Source organism: Dendrobates tinctorius, unplaced genomic scaffold (assembly GCF_039654945.1).
Source record: "Dendrobates tinctorius isolate UK_male_01 unplaced genomic scaffold, ASM3965494v1 ptg000070l, whole genome shotgun sequence".
NCBI classification, from domain to species: Eukaryota; Metazoa; Chordata; class Amphibia; order Anura; family Dendrobatidae; genus Dendrobates; species Dendrobates tinctorius.
Genome location: NW_027361738.1, coordinates 60,310,956 through 60,330,136, shown reverse-complemented (window position 1 = coordinate 60,330,136; position 19,181 = coordinate 60,310,956). Strand labels below are relative to the sequence as shown.

Here is a 19,181-nt window from a genome sequence, read left to right as displayed (position 1 = left end):
TAGATGTGAAAAAAAAAACACATGTATTTCAGTACGTTTTGCAGTGGAAAGGCATCAAAATCACATATAATCAGCAACTGACTGTACAAATTCAGACTTTTCAAAGCCAAATACCAGACTGCAGATTGCTGTAGTTAGGTGACAAGGTCGGCCGCAGAATCCATTTTTTTTTCCAGGAGCCATTTCGAAGCAGGAAGCATTAGGGTATGTGCACACCAGATGTGTTTTGCGGTAGATTTTCCGTCCTGATCATTCAGTACAATGAATGATGTCTCATCCACGCACTGGGTAGAAAAAGACAGTGTAAATTAACATCTGATGGCCAATTTATACTGCAGATATTCACGTTGGACTTTACCTTTTGCCATGCAGCAACCGCAGAATTAATGCCCTGCTCTGGAAAGTTCATCTATATTAAATCACTGCAGATCTGGTACCCCCACTGATCACCTATCCTATTTTAATGGGAACCCGTTGTGTCCTTTTTAGCCTGTAAACTGTCCCCAGAGTGTTTTTAGTGATGCAATGTGTTTTTTTCATTAAAAATGTCTGTCTAATCATGTGCAAAAAGCACTTTATATAGTTATGTGGTCCCTGCTCATTAAGTCATAAGGGTGGGTTCAGTCATGGATGGGGCAGTCCACACAATTTGAATAATGTTCCCGGCCGTTGCGCCGACGTCATTCAAATCTGCTTTGAAAAATCCCGCGCTTGTGCAGTGTTGATACTTTACATGCTGAAAAGGTTTCTTTTCAGTTCTGGCAGGGGTCGGATGAAAACAGAGATGGAGCCGAGCAGCACACCTTCACAGCCCCATGCACTGTTCTGTGGACGCTCCTGGGTACTGGAGCTCAGCTCCTATTCACTTCAATGAGAGCTGATCCAAAGTACCTGGGAGTGGCCATTGCATAGTGTGCTGTTTCAGCTCCATTTCCAGATTATATCAGGTGGTCGCCAAGGCTGAAAACATCTGATCAGTGGAGGTGCAGGTGTCTCCAGTATAATAAGACTGGAAAACCCCTTTATGGTACATTTATAGGATGAAAAGTGCTCCATGAAATGAACATTGCTGTGCACATGAGCCGTCTTATGTCTCCTCCTCAACTGCTTTGGGGTTCGGAAATCCTGGAGTGATTAAATGAAGTAACGTGTCCATTCTTCAGGTGGGAGCCATCCGCACTTTATACTTTGCGGTGTAGACTGAAAGCCGCCACTGGTGGAGGTGCTGCAAGAAAAATGGTGAAACCTCTTCTTACTGGAGTTTTCCTGAAGCAACGTCAACTGGGAAAACTCTGCTGCTCCACCGGCATCTGACATCATGTGCACATGGCATTAGCTCTGAACCTCTTGTCTCTTGAGAAGGATAATACAGAACTAATCTGTCAATGGGCTAGTACTAATATTAAAAGGGTTGTCCAGGCTTGGGGCTCAAGTCTGTATTCACTCTATGTAACTGCAGATTTATGAGTCCTCACAGCGTACAGTGTGAACACTGTCAGGATTCTCCAGTGCTGGAAGCAGTTGGTCGTATTAAAGCAAAGATACGATTTGCATACTTCCAGCCTCATTCTAAGGAGACATTTCCAGCCTTGCCTAATTCGCTTGCACTGAGCGAGGCCATGCACATTTAGTCGGCACGTGCCCGCATGTATACACATCACATATTTGTGGTCAAGCGCGACTTTTATGGTCAAGCGCGACTGCACTGGAGAATTCTGACAGTGCACGCAATTCATGCTGCAATGATTCACATAGAGTGAAGGCAGATTTGAACCCCAAGCCTGACCATATGTTATAAACATTTTTATTATTCTTTTATTTATCGCTGTGTTCATTTCAAGTTAACCTAGAATAGGGAATCATTACCTCTTTGAAGAACTTCATGCACCGTCCTGTGACTGACATCTTTCTACCCACAGCTGGATTTATCCCATACAGCTCACACCTTGTTTTCTAAGAACCAAGTTTACTATTAATCTTTTAATTATTCCAGTGAAGCAGAAGTTTATGGCATGTACTGACAATGCAGAAAAGTTAGCACTGATTACTTCTCAGTAGTGTTACAAGATGTCAGATTACTATGCATAGTGCACACAAGTAGATTCCTTTGCTCTGGGCTAGACCTCTTTAGGCTACGTTCCCACGATGAGTTTTTGACGCTGCATCAAAAACGCAGCATCTTACAGTTAGAGCAAAGTGGATGGGATTTATAGAAATCTGTGATCTGCTTTGCTTGTTTCAAATCCGCAACATGTCAATTTCTCTTGTTTTATGAGTGGATTTTCCCATAGACTTGCATTAGATGCAGAAAATGTAAAAAATGCACATGCGTTTTTAGTGCGTTTCCAAAGCGGAAATGCATGTAATCCGCAGTACATCAATAAAAGTTTTGCCATATACCAGAAAGTATAAAAAATAAAACAGCATTATTTAAAATATGACACACCAAAATGCGATAAAACGCATATTAAAAAAAGCAATGAAAAAAACCATAAGTAACCATATTTAAGTATTAGGTGAAAAAACTCACCAGAGTCTCATTGTGGGAAAGTAACTTGAAGGTTTCACATGTCATTAGTTTTGTAAGATTCTTTTTTTTTTTGTATCTACCTAATACAACAATAGGACCCCGATTTATCATTTGCGTTCTTTAAGTCACTTTTCTTCTTTGCCTTGTGATATTCGTCGCCATTTTTGCTCCAAGTTCTTCAAAATGGCGCACACAGTTCATGAGGTTTGCAATGTTAATAATTTTTTTTTCCTGTCTTGTACTGTTTTTTTTCTTTTCAGAACAAAAAATGGCAAATCAATAATTGCTCAAAAATACCCAAACAAACTGGCATACTCAAAAACATTGCAGGGGGGAGGGTGGCTGGAATATATTTGAGCCAAATTTTGTGACTTTTTTAAGGGCCCTCGTTTAGAGAAGATCCCATGTAATAGAATGTAATTTTTCAATAATAAACTACAGAACTCGATAAGTAGCTGGAACCAGGATAGTCGTATATGATGTGAATGTCTTCTCACTGCAGTCACTAAAGAGTTAACAAATAAGGAGTGAACCCCTCCTAGGGTTATATGATAAGTTCTCACAGGGTGGGCAGGTCTGCAGCTGATTTTCTGTTTGGAAATTCTAGTTGTATGTTAACATGTGATGTAGATCCGGGATCCGCAGCATTTCAATTTATGCCTTGGATTTAACTGTTGATCATTTCACTCTTTGCAATGCAAATCCAGAAAAGCCCTCAGCATTTCTACTACAAACTCCACAGCGGTACATTCGATAGGAACAAATTCATACAATCCTTCTCTCAAAGAAAGTGCTTTTTTTAGGGCTTATACCCAACACCGTGAAAAAAAAAACAGTCAGATTTTGTTTCTGAAAAGTTGATTTTCATGCGATTACAATATGATTTCCATGCGAATGCAATCCCATCATGAGCTTTTATATAGAGCAATTCTCTAAGTAATTTATCAGGGAGAGAGAGACTTAGCCTTCACTGGTTATTAAAATAGGGGACCCCCTAAAAAAAAAATGACAAAGGACCCCCCCATAATTAGCCAGAAAAGGCTAGGCTCACAGCTGCAAGCTGATTTTAATAGCCTAGGAAGGGGCCATGCAATAATGACTCCCTTCCAGACTCCAGACTAAGAACATCAGCTCTTAGCCACCCCAGAAAAGGTGCATCCATAATATGCGCCAATTCTCACACTTAGCCTTGCTTTTCCCACTTGTGTTGTCAGGTGACCTCAAACCCAGAGGTTAGTAATGGAGAGGCATCTATAAGACGCCCCCATTACTAACCACGTAGTGATGTTGTATAAAAAAAACACTCAGAATAAAGTCCTTTAATTGAAATAATGATGCAGACTCATTTAATGAATCTAAATTAAACCAAACCAGCTCTACTTACGCTAACTCCCAATCCACTAAAGCCAATGTCTCCTGTAAAAGAATTAAAATAATAAACAACTATATTCTTCACTTGTCCGTAGAAAAGATAATAATCCATTTGTCCCGTGATGCGTTTAGATCGGCTACATCTAAGTGGAAGACTGCATTGTTGCATGATGCGACTATACAGCCTGCCATCCAGCAGAGACTGGGCTCAGCTCAGTGCCTCGCGGTGAATTCCTTTCACCTCACTGATGTCACCGCATGCGTGAACAAGTTCTCATGCTCATGGCTCCATCACAAATGTCTTGAGAGTTCACAGCCAATGAACTCAGTACAACTCACTGACGTTAGCGTGAATGTTGTTAGATCTTTTCCCACGGCGGGCGCAGGATCTTTCTGACGGCAACGCAAGCAAGCATGAGAACTTTCTTACGCTCGTGGTGATGTCAGTGGGGTAAAAAGAGTTCACTGTGAGGCACCGAGCTGAACAAGCACGCGCAGCTCAGTGCCTCTGCTGGATGGCAGGCTGTATAGTCACACCATGCAACAATGCAGCCTGCCATCTAGATGTAGCAGAGCTTTTTAATTCTGTTGCAAGAGACATTGGCTTCAGTGGATTGAAGTGAATATGTGTGAGTATGTGTTTTTGGTATATGTAGATTCATTCACACCCATTGACTTGCATTGGTGAGTCTTGTCCGAGATACGCGGACAATCACAGCATGCTGCAATTATTTTCTCATCCTGATCTGAGCTGAGAAAAAAAAAATTGCTGATGAGCAGATTAACATTGGTCAGCATGCAATACCATTTTTGCACTCGTCCGTTTTCCTCACAAATGAGTATGAGTCCTTACTCTGATTGCCACCTCAGTTCTGCAAATGTCATCCACAAAACCAAAGCCTGATGTAACCCACGAGAACAAAACAACTCAAATCATTAGTTTTCTGAAAAGTATTAATAAGAGAAAAACAAACTGTGACTCATTAGACATTGTAGTAACGCCTAAAAGTCATGCCCGAGAAATCCCAAAAAAGCAGAAGTGATGAGTTTTATCAAGGGATTTACAGCGAGTGTTGATAAACACTTTGGGGGGGGGGGGGGGGGCGATTCATATTTTTCTTTTTTGCTAGTTAGTTTCATTTTTTTTTTCTTCTGATGTTCGTTGATTTTTTTTTGAGTGAAAGTCTTCAGAATGGTGGGCGTAGTTCATGTTTTTTGTGAAAAGTAATTTTAAACTTTTTTTGTGACTTTTTTTAGCGCAAAATGTCGCACGTTCTGCTAAGGCCTCTTTCACACTTCAGTTTTTTTGCATCAGTTCAAATCCGCCAAAAAGTCATTGAAGCGGATCCGTTGTTAACTGATGTGAACGGATGGCACAGGATCCGTTTTTAGACGGATCCTGAAAATGCGGAAATATAAAGGAAATGCTGGCGAGAGAGAGAGAGAATGAATGAATTTGAATTTCGGTTTAAATGACTGTCTGGAGGATCTGCAACAGAAAAAAACGTTACAAGCTCCGTTTTGAAATCTTTGAGGATGGTGACGGACAGCAATTTTTGGCGGATCCTCAAAAAAACGGATGCAACGGACAGCGATCCGTCACAATCCGCCATTAATGCAAGTCAATGGGGAAAAAAACGGATCCTCAAAAAAAAATTTGAGGATCCGTTTTTTTAAAAACCTGGCGGATTGTGACTGATTGTAAAAAACGGAAGTGTGAAAGAGGCCTAAGATGGCTCAAACTTTTTTGCAAAAAAATTTCAGACTGGAGCATATTTGTGTGAAACTTGATGAATCAGCCTCAAACATCTGCAGAACAAAAACTCTGCCCACAATCAAGACAGCAAAACCGATTGCAGTGGTCCTGGTAACTTCCGAATAGTGCAGACACCGTTTCCAGATCCAGTGAAGACCTCCAGAGCTGGCATCACTGAATAAGCAGGTAAGCTGGAAGGTGCGTAAGTCTCCATTTTTTTTTAAAACATCCATGCCCGAAAAAAAAAAAATATTTTGATATCAACAACCCCCTTAAAAGTGCTTTAGGTGCACATTACAGTCTAATATGTCCAGGAACTGTCCTGATTCTCATGTTCTATCACTTACCATCCAGTCCTTTTCAGTTGGTAGAACCCCTTCATCAGCATTCTGCCAGCACATTAGGTACTGGAACTATTAGTTCAGCTAAATGAATGATTGTCAGTTGGACAGATGTCATGCAAAATTTCACAGGTTAAGGACGAAGGGGGTTTGCCTGGCCTAGTAGATATATTACTTACCTAGGTATTAAATTAGCTAGATCTGATAAAGCACTTTTCCAGCTTAACTATTATCCCTTACTGGACAGGGTGCAGTCCATTATTAAATCGTGGAGAGACCCTTTTCTGTCATGGACGGGAAGGAAGAATCTCCTAAAAAGCTTGATCCTTCCCAAATTCACATACCTATTCTCAACTCTACCCATCCATATACCAAACTATTTCCTCGCTAGAGTGAACTCTTTATTTTTCAAATACATCTGGATGGGCGCGAGACCCCACATTAACTTGCGCACACTATCATTGCCAAAACATAGAGGGGGAATGGGAGCCCCCGACATCCAAAGCTATTACTATGCAGTGGTGCTTTCTCAATCAGTGGACCTGATTAGGAATTCTAGTGACAAACATTGGGTCAACATAGAAAACATTCTATCTCCTATAACCCTTAGGTCTCTACTGTTAACATATACTAGGGATGGAATCCCTTCCCGCCCAACAACCCCCCTCTCTCTGGCTTTGCTCAGGGGTTGGTCGAGCTTCCACACCCTCCTGGTACCCCCCTCGTCCCCACTATTGAAACTATCCGACGCCTTGTCTCCATCTATGGACGCATTAAGGGAGGGAGGTGACCTAGCCCAGGAATTGATACAAATCTCCATTGATCAGATAATGGCGGATGTGGCACTCCTTCTGCTGACTGAATTGAGTGATCTCTTGGCCCCCTCAAGCTTCACTTTTCTCCACTATAATTCTTTGAGAGAGCTATTGAAACGTATACAATATTGCCCGGATAATCCACGCAAGCTTACACCATATGAAGTTCTCCACTCCAGAGTATCAAGACCAACCAAGGTCCTCTCTACAATTTACCAGACACTCTTATCTAAAGACCTATCCCTGAAAAGAGCATACATTGCCCTCTGGGAAAAAGACCTAGGATACAAATTCACACAATCACAAATAGACCATATCTATATGTATTCACACGGTCCAACGAGCTGCGTGAAAACCCAAGAAAACGCTTTTAAAATAGTTACACGATGGTACATTACACCGGCACAGACTTGTACCTGGCGGTCGGGAGCTCGGGTAGGTGTTGGCCTTGTGAGGAAGAGGGGGGTGAATACCTTCACATATGATGGATTTGCCCTGTCCTCCGACCCTTTTGGGCAGAGAAATTCATTAGCGATAGCGCACATCCCCAGTGTCGCTGAGACCCCGAGACGGCTCTGCTGAACCTCCCTATATACTTAAAAAAAAAAAAACTACCACCTTAGTCCACAATATTAAAGCCTAATCCCGACTTACTGGGGTACAACCCAGATACCCACTTCTCATCAACTGCTGACAAAAATTGACCAACTATATAGTATGGCTGAGATTGTTGCCTCGGTGAACCATTCACAGTTATCTTTTGAAGAGAACTGGCGCTCCTGGATTAAGTATAGCTCTACCGTCAAGCCTCCAGAAGTATGAATATTTGATTAACTCGAAACTTGGTCTGTGAAGTTTCGGAACACTTACCCTCTCTCTCTATCTCTCCTCTACTTCCCCCCCCCCCTCCCCGACTCTTTCTTTCCTTCTCTCTTTCCCCCATTTTCTTTACGGCTCTCTTCCCCCCTCATCTCTATTGTTAGTTCTACTCTTTCATAAATGAAAATATTTTGCATTTGCTATTTGCTAAATGTTTTACACCATTACAATCCATGTTACCTTAAATTGGTTATTTCTATGTGGTGTTATCATCTTTTGATTAATCAATAAAAAGATCATTGAAAAGGAAGAAGGGGGCGCTCATCTTATAGCTGTTAAGTTGGACTCCAATGCCCTACTGTAAAATTAAAGACGTAGTCTGAGACTATCACACCAGATGTGGCCTCCAGAATTCATATTGTTATATGTGCAATTTATACCAATGTATACCAAGTGTTATAATGGGTAAAAATTAAAGTTTAGCAAAAAGACATGCAGGACTGCTAACCTCCTCTGACATGACGGCTTCCTGGCATCTCTTCCAGTTAGTAGGCCTGGTGCGACGTCATCACTGTGACATGATGCATGCATGACATTCCATAGGGCCGACTAAACATAAAATGGACGAGCCCCCCCCAACTGATCAACTGTGTTCATCTCTGGCTGAATGCAAACAATGTACGGAGTGGAGCACCGCCGTTCTAACACGCTGTTTAGTAGAAGCTCCTGGGAAATAGTATCATAATGACACTCCCATGATGATTTTTAGGATAACTGCAAAAAATAGAAAAAGCTAAAAAAAAAATAATGTAGTCAGTCAGCTGCACGCGACAGATAGTATGCCAAAATATTAAGATCAAATGATGTTGGAAAATCCCTGTAACTGCTAATCAGTAAATGAGTCGAACAGATAAAAACGCCAAAAGAAACAAGGTAATAAAAAACATATATGATAAAGGATTGGTATATCTGACCCTGAGGGAAGGTGTAGTTTTCCACAAAGGAACTAAAATCATGTTGCAACGAGACCTCACACCACATCTGTTCGCTCCCGCTGTAACTCATAGAGATATGGATTATGTGGGGATGAAATTAAAAAAAAGGAATAACTTGAAATATTAGAATTATAATCTAAAGTATGGTGGACAATTGGTGGATGACTGTTACACAGAGTGGTCACCAGAGGTGTAGCTAGAGGTTCAGGTTGTCGGGGGTGAAACATTTGAGTGCCCCCCTAACCGGTAACCCCGATTACAATTATGGTGGCGCGCCATAATGGTGGGGATAGGGGAACCTCAGCAGATGACCGAGCTGTTACTGAAAATAACTCACTATACCAAGACCAACACTGACATCACTGTCATATGGTGACATATAGTAGTAGAACATACAAGTGATCACAGTACCGTTATAGATGGTGACTTACAGAGGACGTTCTTTCAGATGGAGTTGTTCACTTTTCCCGTCTTCTGCATCTGGCCCAGACTGACATGAACACTTTTTCTAGTCCTAACAGGTCTGCACAGATTACAACAAAGACACATCTGACTTCTCACATTTCCTGCACCGTCCCCGTCTATTCCGAACCTGCATAAACTCCTCAACCCAACGCTGATCCACTTCTGCAATATGTGTCCCTATTACGGCATCTGCTGTGTGGTACAATAATACTCCTCCTCTTAGTGCCCTGCTTAATAATGTCCACCATTTTGCCCCTTCCAAAGCAAAATGCGTCCTTTGTACCCTCTAGATGGTAAAATTACCCTCTAGAAAATATTAATGCCCTGTGCAAGTGACCTAGAAAGCAATGTCCACCTTTTGCCCCTTGAAAGTAATAATGCCCCATGTGTACCTTTGACAGCCATAATTCCCTCAGTGCTCCTACAAAAAGCATGCTTCTTAGGTGCCACTTAACATTTAATAATGTCCCCTGAGTCCTTCCATGTACAACTCCGTATACACAGTTAGATTGGCCCATAGCTCCCCTATACACAATATGACGGGCCCACAGCTCCCCTATACACAATATGACGGGCCCACAGCTCCCCTATACACAATATGACGGGCCCAGAGCTCCCCTATACACAATATGACGGGCCCACAGCTCCCCTATACACAATATGACGAGCCCACAGCTCCCCTATACACAATATGACGGGCCCACAGCTCCCCTATACACAATATGACGGGCCCACAGCTCCCCTATACACAATATGACGGGCCCACAGCTCCCCTATACACAATATGACGGGCCCACAGCTCCCCTATACACAATATGACGGGCCCACAGCTCCCCTATACACAATATGACGGGCCCACAGCTCCCCTATACACAATATGACGGGCCCACAGCTCCCCTATACACAATATGACGGGCCCACAGCTCCCCTATACACAATATGACGGGCCCACAGCTCCCCTATACACAATATGACGGGCCCACAGCTCCCCTATACACAATATGACGGGCCCACAGCTCCCCTATACACAATATGACGGGCCCACAGCTCCCCTATACACAGTTTGATAGACCAACAGTTCCCCTATACACAGTATAATGCTCCCATAGCTCCCCTGTACACAGGATGATGGCCTCACAGCTCCCCTATACACAGTATAACGACTGCACAGCCGACATATAAACCATAAAGGGGCCCAGCCTGGGAGACATAAATACCAGGATGGTATTACAAGCTTTTAAAGTATGTTTTTCTTGGAAACGTTGCATCGTTTCAGAGTCAGATGTGCCTGGCAGAGATCATGGAGCCAAGTGCCTGATATATGATTGTTACATTTGAAGTCCAGCGCCTTCCATCTTCTTGCGACATCGCCCTCCTGCTTGCTTCAACGCTTCCGGCATTGCGCTCCTGCACAGGCGCACTTCTCAGCCCTGTTGAGGACAGAGCAAAGTACTGCAGTGCGCAGGGAAAGGTCAGAGAGGCCCAGCACCTGCACAGGAGTGTGATGCTGGGGAGCCATGAGGCAAGCAGGAAGGCGGTGGCACAAAAAGATGGGAGGCGCCTGACCTGGACCTGCCGACACCCATCAGACCGGACCGCCATCCGGATGAGTATAATAAAACTTATTTTTCTTCTCTCGCAGGTTGGACCGGGGGCTTATCTACAGCATTATAGAATGGCGGTGGCCGCATCTTATAGTGGCAAAATGAGGTGACAGGTTCACTTTAAGAACCTGATATTTCAAGCTGTGGCCTTGTTTGTAGAAACTGAAAGTGAGACATGTTTGACGTGGCCATAGTTTCATTTCTTTCTTCTGGGTTTCACTTTATTGCAGAAAATATCCTTAACCTTTTAACACGCATGCGGTTTTGAACTTTAATCACAAGATACATTTTCCAGATTTTTTGCATGTACTCTTTCTGATGCTTAAAAAACACTTTAACATTTTAGGTTATTAAAGTGAATTTTTCAACAAAAAGGATTTTTATTTATTTTTTTTTACAGAAATAGCAGTTGCTTTTTATCAATAATGGTGTTTCATGTCTGAAAAAGTTAAAAATAGCAATTTGTTAACCGTTTTTCATTTACTTACACTGTTCTTAATAGTCCCCGTAGGGGACTTGAAGCTGCGATTGCCTGATCGTTTGTGCTATACAGCATTGCTGTATATAGTAACAAGCACAGTCTCCCTTTAGCCCGGCCATAGGCAAGGTTTCAAAGGAGCTTTGTAATGACAAGCACAGAGGTCATCAACAGACCACCGGCTGTCATAGCTATCCATCGGTGACGGGCGTAGCGATGGGCACATGGAATGATGTGCACCCATGTTTACGCTTGCTAGATGCCGCTGTCAGAGATTGACAGCAGTATTTAACTGGTTTACAATCCCAGGCAGAACGGAGCTCTTCCGTTCTGCCCACAATTGTTACAGGTAGGTCCTGGCTTTAACACACAACCATGACCTGATGGGTATGGGGCGAGCTCACCCCATGAGCCAGCTCCATGCACCTACTTCTGACTTGCGCAGTACATGTACGGCGCATGTCATCTAGATATTTAAGATGCCCTCCACCATAGATGTCAGGGCTGTATAATTATACTCACCCCTGATATCCTTTTTCCACTAAGATTGCAATAATCACAGTGACATATTGACTCTGAGCTTCAGACTACCACTTTCTTCCATTTGGTATATGGGAATGGGGGAGACAGTAGTCTAAACTTTGTTGACGGCCATGAGCCAGAATGTCAAGCCCATGCATAAGGACGGTAGCAGGACCTATAGTAAATGGGTTTGCTCCATCCAAAAAATTGTGAAGATCTGCATAAAAGACTGTCCCTTATAAAATAATAAGATGGACTACAGAATTAATGCATAAAACATTTCAAGGGATGCTGTCACCAGTTTTGTTCTGTGTCAACTAAAACTATGACCTTAATTATAGTCATCTCCTATCCATAGGATAAGGGCTAACATTCTGATCACTGGCGGTCCAGCTGCAATCCAGAGAATGGGCCCTGTTACCGAGCTCTGCAGAGTCCTTCTTGAAGAGAGCAGAGGTGCGCATGATCAATCTCTGCTCCATTCATTCTCCATTGGACTGCCAGAGAAAGCGAAGCACAGTCCTATAGACAATGAATGGAGTGGAGGTCAAACATCTGTATCTCTGCTCCTTTGAGACACCAGTTCCCAGGGTCCAGAGCCCTGCTGCTCTTGGGATTAGATCGCTGGGGTCCCAGCGGGTTCGATCCTCAGTGATCTGTGAGTTATCCAATTACTGTTTGCAAATTTATAGCAGAAATCCTGCAGAGAACACTAGGGATAATTTCTTGATCAGTCCCCTCTTTACCTGGTGGACGACTGACGACCACCTCTTTAGCCAGTGGTTTGTCCTACTGCAGACCAGACAGAAGGGACAGCCATCTGCTGCAGCCATCTTTACAGCCACACGCGGGACGTGTTTCTCAGTATGAGAAAATAAAGAGGATTGAAGTAAAGGAGGAGATTATGGAAAGAATTGCTGGAATATTTTTCAATATCTGCTGTATCTGTGCTTTGTGTTCTTACATAGGAATTTAATCAGCAGAAGGTAATCTACTGGGAAATTCCCTGCAGAGAACAAGTGCCCTTTTTTTCTTTACACAAGGATTTGCATTTTTTGGACCCTGGGAAATTGAGGCTTGATTTCTACTTTTTTTTTTAAAAACATTTATTGTATTTATTTAGATTTCTGGGAACTGAAGTGAACAAAAAAAAAAAAGTAACATTTCAAAGCAAAGAGTAATAATCAGCGTGATGAAGGGCGTAAAGAGAAAATTGAAGGACATGTGATGTGTGCGGCTGTAAGGCAAATACTGTAGTAGAAGCCAGGACCTTAGAAGAAAGCTGAGGAGAAATGGAGCCCCCTGCTGGTCATTCTTTCAACTTACTTCTCTTTTTGCATGTATGGCTAGTTTCACATTAGCATTTACGGCCGCAGCGTCGGGGTGCGCACGGCCGCGGCTAAGCCCCGCCCCCTGTCGTGCCTCCGCCAGTAGCTCCGCCTACGGGCGCATGATGCTGCATGTGTCCTGCGTCCCCTATCTTTAGCACTGGGGACGCAGGCCGAACGCAGGTATGCGTTTGGCGGCGCATGCGTCCTTTTGACGGTGCGCCGACCAGCGCCAAACGCAACCTGTAGCAATTTGGTGCAGTCGGCGCAGTGTCAAAAGGACGCATGCGTCGCCAAACGCATATCTGCGCTCGACCTGCGTCCCCAGTGCTGAAGATAGGGGACACATGCAGCGTCATGCACCCGTAGGTGGAGCTACCGGCGGAGGCGTGGCAGGGGGCGGGGCTTAGCGGCGGCCGTAAACGCTAATGTGAAACTAGCCTAAGAAAAATAAAGGCACATACACATTGTCAAATGGATCCACAATATTTACTAAGCTATTGACTTATACTAGACAAAATATTAGACCAAGATATTTTAAAGTGCATAGTGCTTAGGTGACAACCACAGTGTATTGATCATTATATCAATTAGATTATATCTTGTTAGGGCAGTCTCACACGTCCAGATAATTCCGGTACTGGAAAAAACGGTACCGGAGCTGTCCGTGTGTCCGTATGGATACGTGGTAGATCCGTGTAGCAACCATGTGCTGCACGTGTGCCGCATCAGGACCACACGGATGGCCACCGGGGAAGAAGCGCTACAGAAAGTGCTGTTTCCCGGCGGCTGGTGCTGAACACCGCTGTCATTCTTCTCTCCTGCTCTGCCGGCAACAGCGAGCAGGAGAGAATGAATGAATGAAAACCCGATGTGGGGTCCCCCTCTGTTTGTGAACCAACTCGGCAAAACTCACAGCTGGGGGCTGCTATTCTCAGGCTGGTAAAGGGCCATTGATATTGGCCCCCCAGACTAAAAACAGCAGCCCCCAGCTGCCCAGAAAAGGCACATCTATTAGATGCACCTATTCTGGGGCTTTGTCAGGTTCTTCCCACTTGCCCTGTAGGGATGGCAAGTGGGGTCATAAGGGGTTAATATCACCTTTCTATTGTAAGGTGACATTAAGCCTGGATTAGTAATGGATTATTATTATTATTTATTGTTATAGCGCCATTTATTCCATGGCGCTTTACATGTAAGGAGGAGTATACATAAAAACAAGTACAATAATCTTAAACAATACAAGTCATAACTGGTACAGGAGGAGAGAGGACCCTGCCCGCGAGGGCTCACAATCTTCAAGGGATGGGTGATTATACAGTAGGCGAGGGTAGAGCTGGTCGTGCAGCGGTTTGGTCGATCAGTGGTTACTGCAGGTTGTAGGCTTGTCGGAAGAGGTGGGTCTTCAGGCTCTTTTTGAAGGTTTCGATGGTAGGTGAGAGTCTGATATGTTGTGGTAGAGAGTTCCAGAGTAGGGGTGATGCACGAGAGAAATCTTGTATGCGATTGTGGGAAGAGGAGATAAGAGGGGAGTAGAGAAGGAGATCTTGTGAGGATCGGAGGTTGCGTGCGGGAAAGTACCGGGAGACGAGGTCACAGATGTATGGAGGAGACAGGTTGTGGATGGCTTTGTATGTCATGGTTAGGGTTTTGTAATGGAGTCTCTGGGCAATTGGGAGCCAGTGAAGGGATTGACAGAGGGGAGAAGCTGGGGAATAGCGGGGGGACAGGTGGATTAGTCGGGCAGCAGAGTTTAGAATAGATTGGAGTGGTGCGAGAGTGTTTGAGGGGAGGCCACAGAGCATGAGGTTGCAGTAGTCAAGGCGAGAGATGATGAGGGCATGGATTAGGGTTTTTGCAGATTCTTGGGTGAGGAATGAACGGATTCGTGAAATATTTTTGAGCTGAAGTCGGCAGGAAGTGGAAAGGGCTTGGATATGTGGTTTGAAGGAGAGATCAGCGTCAAGGATTACTCCGAGGCAGCGAGCTTGTGGGACTGGGGAGAGTGGGCAGTCATTTACTGTAATTGATAGGTTCGTAGGGGGGTCACGTGAGATGGGGGAAAGATGATGAATTCTGTCTTGTCCATGTTGAGTTTCAGAAATCTAGCGGAGAAGAAGGATGAAATAGTGGACAGACATTGAGGGATTCTGTTTAGTAGGGAGGTGATATCTGGTCCAGAGATGTAGATCTGTGTGTCATCAGCGTAAAGATGATACTGAAAGCCATGAGATTCTATGAGCTGTCCCAGGCCAAAGGTGTAAATAGAGAACAGCAGGGGCCCAAGGACTGAACCTTGTGGGACTCCGACAGATAGGGGGCGAGGTGAGGAGGTGGTGTGTGAGTGGGAGACGCTGAATGTCCGGTCTGTTAGGTATGATGAGATCCAGGATAGGGCCAAGTCTGTGATGCCGAGGGATGAGAGGGTCTGTAATAATAGGGAATGGTCCACTGTGTCAAAGGCAGCCGACAGGTCCAGGAGGAGGAGGACAGAGTAGTGTCGCTTGCTCTTGGCGGTTAAGAGGTCATTGGTGACCTTAGTAAGGGCAGTTTCAGTGGAGTGGTGTGACCGGAAGCCAGATTGTAAGCGGTCGATGAGGGAGCAAGAAGAGAGATGGGAGGACAGTTCAAGGTAGACGTGTTGTTCCAGTAGCTTGGAGGCGTAGGGGAGAAGTGATATAGGGCGATAGCTAGATACAGAGGATGGGTCAAGAGAGGGCTTTTTGAGGATAGGTGTGATGGAGGCATGTTTAAAGCTTGAGGGGAAAACACCAGTTGTTAGTGATAGGTTGAAGAGATGGGTTAGGGTTGGGATGAAGACTGTGGTGAGGTTTAGTATGAAGTGGGATGGGATTGGGTCGAGTGCACAGGTGGTGAGATGTGATCTTGAGAGTAGAGTGGAGAGTCGATCTTCTGTAATGGTGGAGAAGTTGGTTTTGAAGGTGGAGGGCTGGGAAGTCAGGAGGAAGGGCTCTGGGGGTTGTTGACCAAAACTGTCCCTGATGTTATCAATTTTCTGCTTGAAAAATGAGGCAAAGTCTTCAGCTGAGATGAGTGGGGAGGGAGGAGGTGCTGGGGGGCGGAGGAGAGAATTGAAGGTGTTGAATAACTGTTTAGGGTTGTGAGACAGGGAGGATATGAGAGATGAGAAGTAGGTTTGTTTAGCTGTGGCGAGTGTGGTCTTGAAAGTAGTGAGGGACTGTTTGAATGCGATGAAGTGCTCGTTGGAGTGGGATCTTTTCCATCTGCGCTCAGCAGCCCTGGAAGCTCGCCTCAGCTCTTTGGTCAGGCTGGTGTGCCAGGGCTGTCTGTTGATTTTGCGAGTTTTGGTATGTGTAAGTGGGGCAGCGGATTCCAAAGCTACAGCTATTGTGGTGTTATATAGAGCAGCAGCGTCATCTGCATTGTGTAAGGAACTTATATCTGTGAGAGGGAGGAGGGATTCAGAGAATGAGTGTAGGTCAAGGTGTTTAAGATTCCTGCGAGGGTGTGAAAGTTTGTGGGGTGGGGATTGTAGACATGGAGTGAAGAGGGATGAGAATGTGAGCAGGTTGTGGTCAGAGAGAGGAAGAGGTGAGTTAGAGAGGTTAGATAGGGAGCAGAGGCGGGTGAAGATGAGGTCCAGTGTGTGGCCATCTTTATGGGTGGATGTAGAAGACCATTGAGTGAGGCCGAAGGAGGAAGTGAGAGATAGAAGTTTAGTGGCAGCTGAGAGGGAAGTGTCAATGGGGATGTTGAAGTCGCCCATGATGATAGTAGGGATGTCCGCGGAAAGGAAATGAAGTAACCAGGTGGTGAAGTGGTCAAAGAAGGTGGTGGCTGGCCCTGGGGGGCGGTAGATGACAGCCAGTTGGAGGTTGGAGGGGGAGTAGATGCGCACAGAGTGCACCTCAAAGGAAGGGAGGGTAACAGAGGGTGGCAGTGGGATTGGGGTGAAGGAGCAGGTATCTGACAGGAGAAAACCAACTCCTCCGCCATGTTTGCTGCTGGGGCGGGGGGGTGAGAAAGGTGGAAGCCGCCATACGAAAGTGCAGCAGGAGAGGCTGTGTCAGAAGGGGTGAGCCAGGTTTCGGTGATGGCGAGGAAGGAAAGTTTGGTAGTGACAAAAAGATCATGGATGTAGGAAAGCTTGTTGCAGACAGAGCGAGCGTTCCACAGAGCTCCTGTTAGTGGGACTGGGGAAGCGGGGGCTGGGTGAATGGGTATAAGGTTGGAGAGGTTACGGAAGGTTGTGATAGAGCGTGGATGGGAGGTAGAAATGACTGTGGGAATGTGGTGAGGAGGACCAGGATGTGGAGAGATATCACCAGCAGTGAGACGGAGCAGAGAAAGTGTTAGCAGGTGGGAGCAGGAGAGGGCATGAGGGGGCTGTCTGTGTTTGGAGACAGAGGATTGTATGTTAAGGAACAGTTTTGAGGCAGAGGTGAGGTGGATGGGGAGGATTGAAGAAGAGATGAACAGTTCCTTACTAGGAGTAAGGATTAGGGGAATTAGCAGAAAGTGAAGGATTATTGGGGTGAAAATGAAAACAAACAGAAACATTGTTTACAGTGACTGTACAGTTACCTTCAGTTCCCTTCTGGTTCAATTCTGGTTTTAATTCTTAAATTAATCTTCACACTTCTAGAACACACTTATAGGAAATCACACTGCAGACTGAAGTCTTTATGCAGACTTGTGCTCTGCAATATATGTACAACTAAGTGCAGTCAGGTGTGAAGCAGAGAGGAGTGGTCTCTGCTCATCTTGGCCAGACAATTAAGAGTGGACCAGATGTATATGGTCAAGCCAGAGTAAACAAGGTCATAAATAACACTGGGGTAAGCTGGGGTTAGCTGAAAGGCATACCATGTGAATGCTAGGTGCAGAGGCAAGTCTATGTGCAAAGCTGGGTGATGCACTGTGTGCCCTTCATAGACAGACAGCAGGAGACACCTATAATAAGACACCTATCCATTACTAATCCTAGAGTTATTCAAGGGATAAATAAACACACACACACACACACACACAGACATTAAGAACAGTGTTTAAAGCTTTATTATACTCCTAATTCCATATCGAAGCCTTTGATCTCCTGTAAAAAATTATAAAATAATAAACCAACAATATCCAAAACTGTCCGGCGCTCAGTCACGTCCCATGGTGTATTCCATCTCGGGAGGTTAATCAGTTTACAGGCGGAGCTCTGCTAATGCAACCGCTCTGACTGTAAACTACTGACAAATGAATGGAAGCAGCCGGCGCATGCTCAGTAACTAGTGGTGATGTCACAGAGCCTGTGCATGCTGCTTCTCCTTCATTCCCCTGTAGTTTACAGTCGGAGCGGTCATATTAGCAGCGCTCCGCCTGTAAACTGATAAACCCCCCCGAGATGGATTACGTCGTGGGACGTGACTGAGCGCCGGACAGGTAGGGATATTGTTGGTTTATTATTTTATAATTTTTTACAGGAGAATGATGGCTTACAGTGGCACTTCTTCCCCGGCGGCCGTCCGTGTATATGGAGGACAATGTGAACTGTTCTCCGTGTGCCGTGTTCAGCATGTTTTGCGGACCGTGCTTTCCCACAAACACTGACATGTGTGTCCGTGAAAACACGCTGACATGTGCAGAGACACATTCATTTTAATGTGTCTACTTGTGTCAGGGTCTCCGGTACGTGAGGAAACTGTCCGGTACGGAGCCACTGACATGTGAAACCGGCCTTAGGGAATATAACACCTGCTATAATAGGTGACTCCTAAAGGTGTACAGACAGAGTCAATCTATAGGTGCTGAGTAATCTATAGCTGCTTAAGTATTTGCCTGTGTTTGGCCATATGACATAAATGCTACATATTAGGATCTCGATTTAGTAAGCTGGCTCTATCATTTATGGCACATCAGACTACAGATTTGCAAAATGTTTTGAAATTTTTCCAGCCCTTAAAATTATGTTGCAATTGTCAGTGTAAAATGATGGGCACACCCCACAGATCATTAATCTCGTAGCAGATGTGCAGATACCCCGAGAAAAGAAAATATTGCGAAAGCTGCTGAAGTGACGTCAACAGGTTTGTAACCATCGTTCTGGGAAGTAGCTGATCACAAAAGCAAGCACATGGTTACCGACAAGGTTCAGAGAGCAGGGCAGCCTGCAGGAAGCTGGTGGGTA

At 44.7% G+C, this 19,181-nt stretch overlaps 1 long non-coding RNA gene across 1 annotated transcript; it reads left to right on the top strand.

Moving 5' to 3' along the window:
• Positions 1-364: 364 nt before the first annotated feature.
• LOC141095609 (uncharacterized) lies at positions 365-11,041 on the top strand. Its single transcript, XR_012233437.1, has 3 exons — positions 365-1,163; positions 5,666-5,843; positions 10,735-11,041. It is a non-coding gene; the product is annotated as an uncharacterized lncRNA (long non-coding RNA).
• Positions 11,042-19,181: the final 8,140 nt, after the last annotated feature.